The 6304-nt window shown below is 48.6% G+C and overlaps 1 long non-coding RNA gene across 1 annotated transcript in view; it reads left to right on the plus strand.

Moving 5' to 3' along the window:
- Positions 1 to 4063: 4063 nt before the first annotated feature.
- LOC118981224 (uncharacterized) overlaps positions 4064 to 6304 on the plus strand; it is a 10512-nt gene continuing 8271 nt past the window's right edge. Inside the window, exons 1-2 of the long non-coding RNA XR_005065301.1 lie at positions 4064 to 4214; positions 6144 to 6145. This is a non-coding gene — a long non-coding RNA (uncharacterized LOC118981224). The remainder of the gene's footprint in view (positions 4215 to 6143; positions 6146 to 6304) is intronic.

Genomic DNA, 6304 nt, shown 5'->3' on the forward strand with positions numbered 1-6304 from the left:
TGGAATGCCTTCTAGTGTATTTTTATTTTAGATATTGTATTTCTTATTTCTTCCTGGTTCTTTTTTATACTTTCTATTTAATTTTTCATACTGTTGTATTTTCTACTCAGTTCCTTGTAGTTATTAGTGATATCCTCGATTGTCCTTATAAGTATTGTTGTGAATTCCATATCTGATAGTTTGCTTGACTCCATTTTATTTAACTCTTTGAATGGGGAGTCTACTATTCCTTTCAATTACAGGTTCTTTTTTTGTCTGCTCATTTTAGGTGACTCTTTTGTTTTGTTTCTATGATTTCAGATGCACCTCTTTGTCAACTCTCTTCAATGGGTGAACTTCTGTGGTAGGGTTCACCCTATGTGGGACTCAGTGCTACAGTGTCTCCCAGCTCCTTGTCTGGATGCTGTAAGGTTGCCACTCCTTTTGTTTGCACGGGCTCTCTTATTGTGCTTGGGCTTTACCTGTTGGTGGCTTCTTTTTTGGTTTGTTCTTTCCTTCAGTAGACTTACTGATATTCACAACTCCTACCTTGCCTTGTATGGTATTGTACAGGTATTGATTAACAAAGCAATATTAATGGACAACCAAACATAAACCAGCCAAAAGAACCCCCCTACCACAACAGCAGTCTCTACAACAATTGAACTAAGATTAATAAATGTGAAGAGAGATTGTGGATATTATAAGATGTAACAAATAGAATATGAGATGACTAAAATAGGGGAAAATGGTTGTGTGGTGAGAAGGAGGAGAAATGATAAGAGTTAGGATAGAATCTAGGTGGAGAAAGGGAGAGAGAAAAATTCATAATGTAAGTAAAACACAAAAAGGTGATGGAACAATACAGTAAGAAGAGTGAAGAGTATACTATGAGGTTTGTAGTAAAATTGAAAAGTTCCTGCACCAATAGGAGAAAAATTGCAGACAAAACAGCAGTGTTGATAGCAACTACTCCTGAATGAAGTTTGGAACAGGTGTAAAGGGAATGAGAGTATTGTAGAAAAGCAAAAAGTGAATATGAGATGTCTGTTGGGAACAAGAAAAATGGCCTCAGCCCCAAGGAGCCTGAAACCCTAGCAGACACCCTGTAAGTTGATTGCCATCTTTTTAGTTTCAAAATTTCCCTTCCAGTTGAGTTAGACCCCACCCTTTTTCTTGCATGTGGGCCCTGTAAGCCAATAATCCGCTTCTGTGAAAAACGCTTGCTTGATGGCCTATATATAAGGACTTAGCTGTAAGCGCTAGGCGCGAATCCCGGACGAGCCCCCAGTGGGCACTGTGTCTCCGGACACTTGGAGGGATCGCCCCTGCGCAGGTTAAACTTGGCCAATAAATTAACATCTTTGAATCCCTGAAAGTCTCTGACATTTGTTCTCGCAGTTGGTGGATCAAGCATTTGGAGGCCCCAGCGAGATTTCCCTCCTCGGAGACAGGATGGGTGGCTCCAGCTGAGTAAGTAATTGGTTAGGATCCTCCTTAGTGTTTGTACTCCAGAGTTAAGGACCCTGTGGTGGGTGAGAGACAGGATGCTGTCTAAGACCACCCAGGTTTGTCAGAGGCGGGATGCTGGTCTCTGAAATTTGGTATTGACGACTTAGATTGGGACCGGTCCCGTTAGGTTTCTATTTGCTTGCACTGCGCCACACCGCGAGTGTGCTTGGTGTGTTTGCAAGTGTGTATGTCTAGGGACTCGGATAATTTGTGTGTTCGTACCGTCCTATTGGTTGTCGGGTCTTTGTCTTGTTTAGTGTATTGGTTTGAGGTCTCTAAGGTCTCTAAGACCTAAGGCCTCTGAGGTTTCTAAGGTCTTTCAAATGGGTCAACGAGAATCTGTGCCAGGTTCTCCGCTTGATTGCCTGTTGAAAAATTCTTCTGATTTTCGGAGGCGAGCCCAAGAATATGGTGGCCCGCCACTGGACCCTGAATTCCTTCGAACCTTGAGTCAACTAGAATGGCCCACCTTCAATGTAGGATGGCCCACAGCGGGCACTTTTGACCTCCCAACCCTATTTGCTGTCCGGGCTACCATTAATAGAATTCCCCACCCCGACCAACACCTGTACATAGATATCTGGGTGGATATTGCTATTGAGCGGCCTGGATATATTAGGAAATTTTTAAAAGGAAATCAGCGGGGCAGACCAGCAGTTTGTCTCAAGTGGTTAGTCTCGCTGCCGGAGGGAAGAAAGAAAAGGGGAAGGAGGGGCGAGGCGGAACTGCTAGTGCTACCCCGAGACAGCCCCGGAATCAGCGTAGGCTTTATCCTGTTTTGCCAGAACCACCGGAGGACCATCTTGATCCCATGAATGCTCCTCCACCTTATCCACGCAAACAGGAACCTGATTCCTTGCATTGGGATGCTGGCGAGTCCATGAGCCCTTCACACACCCCGGGGGGGGGGGAATCTACAGGGAGGGGATATTGCCTTTGGCGGCAACTTCCACCATCTTGTCCCCGTCAGAGAGACCCGCCCCCTTGCCTTTGACGGGAACTTCCACCATCTTGCCCCTCTGAGAGGCGCCACCCCCACCAGATGTTCCACTGCGAGCACCTCCTCGCTTTGTTTATGTGCCTTTTTCCACCAGTGATTTATATAATTGGAAACTTCAGAATCCTCCATTCTCTGAGAAACCCCAAGGGCTAATCTCCCTCCTCAAAACTATATTTAGAACCCATCAACCCACCTGAGATGATTGCCAGCAGATTCTGCAGACCCTTTTCACTTCGGAGGAGAGAGATAGGATTATTAGGGAGGCTGCAAAGGCAGTCCTAGGGGAGGAAGGGGACACCATGGCAGGAAGGAGGGAAATAGAGGGTATCCTCCCTTCCCTGCCTCCAGCTTGGGACCCCAACACCACAGGGGGAAGAAATTCGCTCATCCAATATCGCTGGGCTCTACTCAGGGGGCTGAAGGCAGCAGCTAGAAAGCCGACTAATTTTAGTAAAGTCGGTGAAGTCATCCAGGGGCGGGAGGAATCCCCAGCAGCCTTCCTGGAAAGACTCATGGAGGCCTACAGGATATATACCCCTCTAGATCCTGAGGCGGAGGAGAACAGAAGGCTAGTGAATATAGCTTTTGTGACTCAGGCAGCGTCAGATATCAGAAAAAAGCTTCAGAAAATAGAAGGATTTGAGGGAGAGAATAGGAGCAAGTTACTGGAAATAGCACAGAAATTGTATGTTAATAGGGATGATCCAGAGGTTGGCAGAGCAAAGGAAGTTGTCAAAATTTTGATTGCCGCTCAGAAGCCTCCTCCCAAAGGAAAAGGGGGACAACGAAAGGGCCAGGGACAGCGAACAGACATAGACAAGGACCAATGTGCCTTTTGCAAAGAGAAGGGACACTGGAAGCGAGACTGCCCGAAGCTGAAGGCTATGAAGGCATACAGTCAGGGACAAAAACAAGGCCCTGAAGTCTTGCTCCAAACCTTAGACGGACGGGGCCAGGGCTCCATTCCCGTTGGCTCCCAGGAGCCCATGGTCACCTTAACAGTCGAAGGTAAGCCAATAGACTTCCTGGTCGACACGGGAGCCACTTTTTCAGTCCTGAAACAACCTCAGGGGCAAATTCAGAAGGCAACCACCAAAATAGTCGGGGCAACTGGCAAAGCAGAAGCCTATCCATGGACTACTGCTAGAATTACTAACTTGGGCCAAGGCACTATCACCCACTCCTTCCTAGTTATCCCAGACTGCCCTTACCCACTGCTTGGGAGAGATTTGTTGCAGAAGCTTCAGGCCACCATTACCTTCAGACGTGAGGAGAGCCCTTCGAGGAACAAGGGCAAGGAGGCAGAGGTCAGCTTGGAGATAACTGTCCCACTGTCTGAAGAATACCTACTTGCCGTTATACAAGGAGGTAAGGAGGAAGGAGCAGGGATCCCTGATGCCCTACTCACCAAGATACCTGGAGTATGGGCAGAGACCAATCCACCAGGGTTGGCCATCCACCAGCCGCCTGCCCTGGTGCAGCTGCTGAGCACCACCAGCCCAGTTAGAATTAGGCAATACCCAGTCCCAGCCCGAGCCAAACAGAACATTGCACGACACTTGCAATGCCTGCTGGAGGCAGGCATACTCTGAGAGTGTCAATCAGCATGGAATACCCTGCTACTCCCTGTCCAGAAACCAGGGACTCAGGACTACCGCCCAGTGCAGGACTTGCGGGAGGTGAATGCGTGGGTAGAGACTATTCATCCTACAGTGCCCAACCCGTACACCCTGCTGAGCTCATTGCCCCCGACCCATACCTATTATTCAGTCCTAGACTTGAAGGATGCCTTCTTTTGTATTCCCCTGGCACCCCAGAGCCAAGAGATCTTTGCCTTCAAATGGAATGACCCAGGAAATGGACTGGTGGGGCAGTTCACTTGGACTAGGCTACCACAAGGGTTTAAGAACTCCCCCACCATTTTCAATGAGGCCCTCGGCAAGGATCTGCAGGGTTTTCGCTCCTCCCACCAGTCTATCGTACTGCTCCAGTATGTAGATGATATTCTCATAGCAGCCAAGGATAAAGGAGAATGTGAAGAGGCCACCATAGATCTGCTACGGGATCTCGAGCAGATGGGGTATCGAGTCTCAGCTAAGAAGGCCCAGACTGTGACTCAGACTGTAAGTTATTTGGGGTATAACTTGCAGGGGGGACAAAGGACCCTGTCCAGCCAACGGATCCAGGCAGTTCTGCAGATTCCTGAGCCCTCCACCAAAAGGCAAGTACGAGAATTCTTGGGCGCAGTAGGATACTGCCGGTTGTGGATACTAGGCTTTGCAGAACTAGCTAGACCCCTGCATGAACTAACCAGAGGAAAAGAAGAACAGTTCACATGGACAGATAAGGAGAGGCAAGCGTTCCAGGCACTTAAGGAGGCCCTAGTGACTGCCCCAGCCTTAGCCCTGCCAGACCTGGCTAAGCCCTTTCAGCTGTTCATAGCAGAAAAGGAAGGAGTAGCCCTAGGGGTGCTGAGCCAGGAGCTTGGGCCGTGGAAGAGGCCCGTCACCTATTTGTCTAAAAAGCTTGACCCCATGGCCTCAGGATGTGGCCCGTCACCTATTTGTCTAAAAAGCTTGACCCCGTGGCCTCAGGATGCCAACATGTCTGAGGGCACTTGCTGCCACCTCAACCCTGGTCAAGGAAGCCAGTAAGTTGACTCTGCGACAGGACATACAGGTGATTGGGGAGCATTACATAGAGCAAGTGCTATGAGCGCCCCCAGATAGGTGGCTAACTAACGCACGGCTAACACAGTATCAGGCCCAGCTATTAAACCCTCCATCTGTTCAGTTCCTTAAAACAGCTGCCCTGAACCCGGCGACCCTGCTGCCAGTACCGGATTCCACTTTAGTCCACGATTGCAAGCAAATCCTTGACACAGTGACTGGCTCCCGCCCGGACTTAAGAGATCAGGCATATGAAAAGGCAGACCTGACCCTCTTTACTGATGGGAGCAGTTTTATCAAGGATGGACAGTGGTACGGGGGGACAGCAGTGACCACAGGAGATAAGGTCCTGTGGCGAAGGGCACTGCCTGCAGGTACCTCTGCACAGAGGGCAGAGCTGATAGGGCTGACCGAGGCCTTACGGATAGCTGAAGGAAAAGTGGCCAATATCTACACTGACAGCCGTTATGCATTTGCCACAGCCCAATCCACGGGGCCATATACAAGGAGAGAGGCCTCCTAACAGCAGGAGGAAAGGACATTAAGAACCACAGTGAAATTCTTGCCCTCCTAGACGCCATTTGGTTACCCACCAAAGTTGCCATCATTCATTGCAAAGGACATCAAAAGGGGAATTCCCCTGTTATAAAAGGTAATTGCCTGGCGGACTCGGCTGCGAAAGAAGCAGCTACGGGACAACAAGAAAACCTCCTCCCCCTACTGCCTCAGCCAATGCTACCTCCGGATCCTAAGTATTCCCCTGAGGAAGAGCAGGAAGGGTTACAACTAAATGGGCAGAAAAATCAGCAGGGGTGGATAGAACTTCCTGACTCCAGACTCTACCTGCCACAAGGAGTAATAAGAGAGATAGTAAAGGATATTCATACTAGTACCCACCTAGGGCAAAATAAGTTAGAACAGCTTGTCAAGAAATACTATTTAGGGCCCAACATTAGGGACATTATTCACTCCATTGTCTCTAGATGTAGCATTTGTGCTAGGGTAAATGCGCAGAATAAGAAATTGCCTCCCCTTGTAAGGTATCGGGGAAAAGCTCCTGGAGAGTTATGGGAAATAGATTTCACAGAGATGACTCCTGGGAAATCAGGTTATAAGTATCTATTAGTATTAGTAGACACCTTCT

This window comes from Sturnira hondurensis, unplaced genomic scaffold (assembly GCF_014824575.4).
Source record: "Sturnira hondurensis isolate 20B ecotype Veracruz unplaced genomic scaffold, ASM1482457v3 Scaffold0001918, whole genome shotgun sequence".
NCBI lineage: Eukaryota > Metazoa > Chordata > Mammalia > Chiroptera > Phyllostomidae > Sturnira > Sturnira hondurensis.